The sequence below is a fragment of the Heterocephalus glaber genome, unplaced genomic scaffold (genome assembly GCF_053883595.1).
Source record: "Heterocephalus glaber isolate CG9 unplaced genomic scaffold, H.glaber_assembly_v1.0 deba00001613, whole genome shotgun sequence".
NCBI lineage: Eukaryota > Metazoa > Chordata > Mammalia > Rodentia > Bathyergidae > Heterocephalus > Heterocephalus glaber.
This window is the reverse complement of record NW_028258384.1, coordinates 24594992-24603628: the sequence shown is the minus strand read 5'-3', so window position 1 is coordinate 24603628 and position 8637 is coordinate 24594992.

Genomic DNA, 8637 nt, shown 5'->3' with positions numbered 1-8637 from the left:
ATTGGGTCTTTAAATTTGGGAGGTCTGATCTTTTTAAGTTCTTTATAGATTCGAGATAGTAGACCTTTGTCTGAGGAAGAGCAGGTGAAGATTTTTTCCCACATTGTGAGTTGTCTCTTCACACTGCTGGTGGTTTCTCTTGCTGTGCAGAAGCCTTTTAATAAGAAGAGATCCCATTTGTTGATTGTTTGTGCTAGTGCACGGCAACTGAGGTTTGGTTCAAAAAATCTTTTCCTACACCAATGTCTTCACGGGTTCTAGCTAACCTCTGTTCCAACTGGTTCAGAGTTTCTATTTTAATATTTAGATCTTTAATCCATTTTGATTTTAGTTTATTGCATGGTGAGAGATATAGGTCTAGTTTTAATCTTTGGCAAGTTGAAGCCCAATTTTTCCAGCACCATTTATTAAAGAGGCTATCTTTCCTCCAGTGAGGGTGTTTGGCTCCTTTATCGAAAATGAGATGGCTGAGTGTGTCTGGAGTTGTTTCTGCATCTCCTAATCTGTTCCACTGGTCCTCAGGTCTGTTTCTTTGCCAGTACCATGCTGTTTTTATCACAGTAGCTTTGTAGTAGAGTTGCAGGTTGGGGATTGTGATACCCCCTGCCATGTCTCTGTTACCTAGAATTGCTTTTGCTATTCTATGTCTTGGAAGCATTTTTTTCATTTCTAGTTTATATAGTAGTTCGAAAAACATTGATGATGATTCTTCTTTCAAAGTCTGATAAAATTCAATGTGAATAATTCTGGTCCTCAGATTTTTGGTTGGGTGAACTTTTGGTACTGCTTCAATCCCATTGCTTTTTATTTATCCATTTCTGTTTTAAAATATGCTCTTTTTTCAAATTTAGTATGCTATAAATGTCTAGAAATTTTTCCATTTTTTAATATTTCAATTTATTATCACATCATTTTTCATACTATTTCCTAATTATTCTCTGGATTTCAATAGACTCTTTTGTAATATTCCATTATTCACATTAATGTTATTTATTTGGCTCTTTTTCTTTTGGTTAGCTTATCTACAGGTTTATCTTTTGAAGCACCCAACTGTTTATTTCATTGATTCTTTGTCTTGCTCTATTTTATGAGTTGTACTCTGAATTTTATTATTTTTTCCACTTACTGATGTATTTGGTTTGTTCTTCTTTTCTAAAAACTTGAGATATATCATTAAGTTATTTATTTAAAATCTCTCATTTTAAAAGTAGGCAAATATTGCTCTAAACTTTTCTCTTATAATTGCTTTTTATTTTTCCCACCGATTGTGATAGCACTTCAAATTTCCTTTGATTCCAGAATTTTTAAATTTGATCCTTAAAATCTGCAATGATGCACTCCTTGTTCAAAAGTGTATTGTTCAATATCCATGTATTTCTATAATTACTGCACTTTTTCTCTCTTAATTTCTAGTTTCATTTCATTATGTTTTGATAAGGTGCAAAACATTCTTTTCTGTGTTTATTAATAGCCCCTGGGCCAGGGATTTAACTCATTGACACCACATCTGCCATGTAAGTGCAAGGTCCTCAGTTTGATTCCTGGTACCAGGAAAAAAAAAAGATCAAAGGCCTAAAATATGATTTATTTTGGATGTATTTCCACATGATGAAGGAAAGAGTGTATATTCTGGACCAGTTGGATGAAATACCTTTGATGTCTGTTAAGTTCATTTGATGCATACTATAATTTACATAGATGTTTCTTTTTTCCTATTTTTGTCTAGATCATCTATCTGTTAGTGAAAATGAGTTACAAAAGTCACCTAGAAGTATTGTACTGTAACCTATCTTTACTGTTATGTCCTGTCATGTTTGTTTTAAAGATTGTGTGTTCCAATATTTAATGCATATATATTTATAATTGTTATAACTGCTCGGTGGCATTAATCTTTCATTTCCAAGTTATCTATTCAGCTCTTTTTCAGAAACTCTATCACTTTATTGAATTTCTCTTCCATTTCCTCTAATTGTCTTCCTCTAATTTCTTCAAAAAGTATAATTTCAGACATTATAAAGCAAAGTAACCATGTATCAGGAAAAGTTACTTTTTGACTATTTAATATCCAAGTCACCAGTACCATATAGACTAGATCAATGATTTTCAAAATTTTGATCTTAGTTGTTTCTCATTAAAATGATTTAATGCACCTGTGTTATATATATATATATATATATATATATATGTGTGTGTATTTTTCATCATTAATGTACATTCATTTAGTATCATGTATGGTTTTAAATGTCTTATAAGTAAATAAAGCCATATTTTTAAATGATGATTTTTGAAATAGAAATTTTAACCTTTGCACTCTTCACATTATAATTTTGTGTGTAGTATGTACAAAATGTACACAGTTATACCTACTTTGTAGATTAGTACCATGTGGGACAATATTTAATATTGCCCAAAACAAAACTTAGGTACTATGAAGAACAGTGTGGGTTTTTAAATTTCTCACTTATTCTTACTAATCCCATGCTACATATGCCATATACTCATCCAATTATTTTATATATGTATTCTTCTTTGCTTTTTTATTGATCTGTTTTCTACTTTGCACATCTTTCTTCTTTAATCTTCTGTTAAATTCAACAACTATATTTCCAGTTTCAGGTATTTTTCTTTTCGTTTCTAGATGTTCAAATTTTTATAGAATTAAATTCGCTGGACAAATTCTCCATATTTTCACTATATTCCTTTTATATTTAATATTTTAATCATGATTATTTTGTAGTGATTTTCTGATCTCCCCAATAACTCTAGTATCTGTGAAGTCTTTCGATAATTCTTTCTTTTAAAAATTTATTATTAGTATATTCTTATGATACATAATGCATATATCCAATGTGAGATGTTGGTACATGTACATAATACATCTTGATCTCCTTACCTCTCATCCTTCCCATCTGACCCTATCTCTAGATCCCCTTTCTTGTTTCCACAAATGCTGTCTCCCTTTTACTTCTGTTATGTTCCTTTATTTTGCTTTCTTTCATCTTGGAATTTAATCAAGCATTCCTGTTCCTAAGCATGCTTTATATTTTTGCCTACTGTTAATTTTTATTATGAAAATATGTTCATGATGTGACTAATATCCTTTTCTTTCTGGAAGAATTCATTCTATTTGTTGCAACACAGGTAAGGTAAAGGCTTGCCTTAATGAAATCAGGATCTAAGGTATTTAAGGCCTTATTGTGGTATGTCAAGACTAATTAAATTTTAGTCACATATTTTGTTGAGTCAAACAAAGAGATATGGGTTGTCTCAGTACTTTCTAGACCCACTAAATATTTGTCTGCACAGAACCAGCAGAATGCTAAAATTTATGGACAGCTTTTCCAGCGGTTTTTTCTAACTTCAGAATTTGATAACAGTGAGGCTGAGGGTACAAATCAGTGGTAGAGTTCATGTTAAGAATTCATTAGGTCTTGAATTTGATAACAAAAATCAGAGAGAGAGAGAGGGAAAGAGAGAGTGTTTTTGATAATGATCATTAGAGGAAAACTGGAGTTCTGGTCCTGGTCCATAGAGTCTCTGTGTTTTCATTCCTATAACCCAAAAAAAGAAACAACAACAACAACAAAATGCTGCTGTTTTTGTTTTAATTTTTTGATTTTTATTTGTATGTTTGCAGTACAAAATTATTACATTCCCTGTAGAGAATTGGTACATGTACATAACCCATTTTGATTCATTTCTTCCCTTCTCCACTGCCTTATTTTTCCAGCATCAGATTTATTTATAAGATCTTACAATGTTAATTATCATAGGCACACATCGAAACAAGTCTAATAAGCGAAAGAACATATAAAACTTGTAAGACTATTGTACTAAATCAAGCTATACTTTTAGATAATATCCACACTAGTTTGCAATACCATTTTTTCTTCCTCCCATTCTGTTGTATTATTGTTTACTCTATATCTATATCTAGATATAGATATATTCACAAATCTACATATCTATATACTTAGTTATTCATAAAATAGAAACCATGAGTTGTTAAACTTGTGGGTTTGAGTTACTTCACTTAACATTATGATCTCAAGTTGCATCCATTTTGTACAACTGACTCAAGTTTAGCCTTTCTTATGGCAAAGTAGTACTCCACTGTGTGTAAATATCTCATATTCTTTATCTGTTCTTCTGTTGATGGACACATAGGCTCTTTCCAAGATTTTGCTATTTCACTGCTAGAAATATGGGTAAGCATATATCACTATGGTATGATGTCTAAACCTTTTGTAAAGATGCTTACAAGAGGAATAGCTAAGTCAAATGGAATTTCTACTTTTAGTTTTAGAAGAATCATCATATTGATTTCCATAGTGTATTAATTTACATTCTTACCAGCATTGAAGAAGTGTCCCTTTCTCTTCACAGCCTTGCTAGCACTTGTTTTTGGTTGATTTGTCGATGCTAGCCATTATTTTTGGAGATGGAATCTCACTGTTGTTTTAATTTGCATTTATCAAATGGCCAGCATTTTGAACATTTTTTCATGTATCTATTGGCTGTTTGTATTTGTTCATTGGAAAAGTGCCTATTCATTTCAGATGCTCATTTTTAATTGGGTTTTTTAATTTGAAGGTCTAATTTTTTGAGTTCTTTATATATTCTAGATATTAGTCTTTTGTTTGAGGAGTAGCTGGCCAAATATTTTTTTGCATTCTGTAGGTTGTCTCTTCACTCTTTTAAGGGTTTCTTTTGCTGTGCAGATGCTTTTAAATTTGATGTGATCCCATTTGTCCATTCTTGGTATTTCTAGTGCAACTATGGTTTTGGTCAGAAAGTCATTGCCTACACCTTTGTCTTTAAGAGTTTTACATTTTTCATCTTCCAGCAGATTCGGTTATAATGCTTAAGTGTCTGGTCCACTGTGATTTTTGTTTAGTGCACGGTGACTGATATGGGTCTAGATTTAACCTTCAACATGTGGATAGCCAGTTTCCTCAGCACCATTTATTAAATTGGCTATCTTTCCTGCAGCAAAGGGATTTGGGCCTTTTGTCAAATATAGCATAGCTGAATGTGACTGGACCTATTTCTGTATCTATTCTGTTGCACTGATCCACAGGTCTGTTTTTTTGCCCATACTAAGCTGTTTTTATCACTGTACCTTTGTAGTATAACTTGAAATCTGGAGTGGTGATGTGTTCTGCCTTGCCCTTTTGCCCCAAATTGCTTTTGCTATTCTAGGCCTCTTCTGGTTCCATATGAATTTTAGCATTTTTTCTCCAGTTCTGTATATTGGTACTTTGATTGAGGTCACATCAAATATATATAACAGTTTTGGAATATTGCAATTTTGAACTTATACAGGTTCTGACTATCTAGGAATGGAATAAATTTCCATTTTCTGACATCCTCTTCAATCTCATTTTTCAGATATCATTGTTTTCATTATAGAGGTTTTCAATTCCTTGGTTAGGATAATTGCTAAATGTCACACTGTTTTGATGCTACTATGAAGGTATTGCTTTTGTTTTTGACTTATAGTAGTAGACCTCTACATGAATATGGGGTAGCAAACTTGAAGTGTAAAATCTCAGAATTTTTGCCTTGTGTCCAGTATTAGCATATATTCAGATTTTAAAAAGTGTGGCTGCAAAATATTCCCTCACCTTTGTTTGCTTGCTATTTTTCTAGAATATTATCTCTCCAAATTATGACTTGTTTCAATAGGTCTCTCAAGCCAATATCTTCATATTTATTTATATCTGAGTATAATTATGTTAGTTTATATGTATAAACTATATAAACTATGTGTAAACTATATAAACTGTGTAACTCCATATAACTTCATAGGTTTTAACACTATATATTACATATATATATACAGAGAGAGAGAGAGAGAGAGAGAGAGAGAGAGAGGGAGAGAGAGAGGCATAGACAGAGAGGAGAGATACACAGAGAGAGAAAGGCAGAGAGACAAAGAAACAGAGGCAGGGAGACAGAGACAGAGACAAAGAGATTGATTTGTTATGATATATTGTGGGATGTAGCTCACAGAATTATGAAGACAGAGAAGTTCCACCTTCTGCTATAAAGTTAGAGAGACAAGAAAAACAATGTTGTAATGTCACCTTAATCTAAAGTTCTGAGGAGCACACAATTTGAAGGTGTTAATCCTGACTTGAGTCTCTTGGTCTGGAAATCTAGGGAATAAATATCTGAGGGCAGAAAAAGAAATGATTTCCCAGCCCAAACAAAGAGAAAAAAATTAACTTTCCTCTGATTTTTATAATATGGAAACTTTATACAGATTGGATAATATTCACTGACACTTGTAAGAAGGATCTAATTTACTTAGTGTATTAATTTAAACATCCACACAGACACACAGGACATAATGCTTGTGAAATAAGAAGAAAATGTTCAAATGGGAAGGGAACTTAGAAGAGGAAAAGAAAAAAGGAAAAGAAAGAAAAATAGGAATATGGAAACAAAGCTTTTGTAAATAAGGAAGAAAAGAGATGTTGAAGGGAAAGGAGAGGAATGAGAAAACAAAGAAGAATCTAGATATATTATAAACAGGTATACATTCCCTATGATGAATGTGATCATTATATGTATCTAAAATGTACCAATAAACTTAATTAATTTTAAAAAACACAAAAGGGTACTCCTTGTGAACTTGGCACCAAACTATACTTAATCTCCAAATAAAGACACAAATAATATTATAATTCTACCTAACATAATAAAGCTATCCTCCATACAAATAAATGAACTAATTTTTTCTCAGAAGAGAAGTTAAAATCTTTAATATTAGTTTGTTCTTCTCCTGATGTTCCATACATTAAATACTGATGTAATATTAACAATCTTTAACTAATAATACAGAGTCAGTTTTTCTAATAGAAAATCATGAGAGAAAAAAGAAAAAGAAGTCATTAATATATATTATATATGGTATAAATATTATATGTATATAAATATGTACAAAAATATTTATAAAAATGAGGAAATACTATGACAATTTCTATCCTTGTTTCTGTAACTTGTTACATGCATTTATCTGGTATTTATAAGTATATCCTATTATGCTTTCATATATTCTTTCCCTTCAGAATGTACCTCATCTAGTCCTAATTTTTTATCTGAAAAGATGACTCAAATTTTCATGTCTGAAGGATCTGGATTATTTCATTTTCTGCATAACAATTATAGTCTTTTCCATTGACTTTAATCACAGAACGTGGCAATACTAAGAGGTTCCCTAATAGATCTTCAATATTTCAAACATATTATGATATATATATATATATATATATATATATATATATATATATATATAGTGGAATAATAGTCCAATTTCTGCTTGGTTGTATAGGATCAATTATCCTAGGCAATACTGTAACTGTTTCCTTGGCCTGTTGATTTTAAAAGAAAAATGATCAAATTCTTCTGGTGGTGGTATTAAACCATATTTTGATGAAATCTTTGATGCATTTCCTGATAAAAGCACTTCTATCTCTGCAACTAAGACTTCTCAGCAAGCAGAACATAGCCACAGAAACAGAGAGCAAAAACTTACTAGTAGGTCACTAGAGGAGATAGTGATTACCAATTTCTACTCCCTGATTTCAGACTATCAGAGAAATAATAACATGTATTGGATATTGATTCAGGATATATAAAAGCTACTGGAATATCAGCTTCTGAAGTTATTGCCATCAAGTTGGCACTATAACTGAATCTTCAAAAGAACATTTCTCTGTTCCATGCAGTGGCAGCTTCATTATAGTAGAGGATATGTCAAAACTAGAGTAACATGAGCATGGATCCATGCCCCACTTCTTTTTCTGTGAAGATAGTTTCATAATCAAAATCAATATTTTGTGAATATTATGATGGTAGATATGACATTCTGTAAGTCCACAGATGGCAATTTGGCAGAAGCATTGCATGCAAAGAAGGAAAATCATGAGTGTCTATTATAGTAAGAACAAAATAATTATTCTGATAAATTTGGCTCTTTCATGATGCAATCTGATGGGTTCATAGGTAAATGCTCTGCTTGGAGGTGGCATAAGATCATAAAAGGTGGGTCACTGGGCTCTTTACCTGTAAGAGTATACTCTTGTCCCTGGCTCCTCCTTGTATTCTCTGCTTCTTGGCTGGCATGAATTGAACAAATTTAGTCTACCATGCCCTTCCATCAAATCATTTCTGTCTTAGAGACAGCTGACTATGGATTATACTCTATGTCAAAATAAAGCTATCCTACTTTAATATATGGATATCAAGTATTTTGTCCCAGTGATAGGAGAGTGTTACCGAGAGAAATGGGGTTGTTGCTATTAATGTGTCTGCCTATATTCTTCAGAGTCTTTAAAACTAGTTTGTGGAAAAAAATAGAAAAGTCTGTAGATGCAGACTAGAGAAATAGTAGAATGTTTTAACTACAGTTAATGAAAGATTCTATTTGGAGTTGAGAAGATAAGAATGTTGAAGAAATGTGGACAGTAAAGGCCAGGCTCACGAGTTTTCAGATATGAATACAGAATGTTTTGAAAACTGTACTACAAATCATCCTTGTGTCATTTTTCAAAATGGCTTTTCTAGATTTTGTATGTGCCTAAGACTTTGTGTGAGGCTGAATTTAACATGGCAGATTACTTGGTTGGT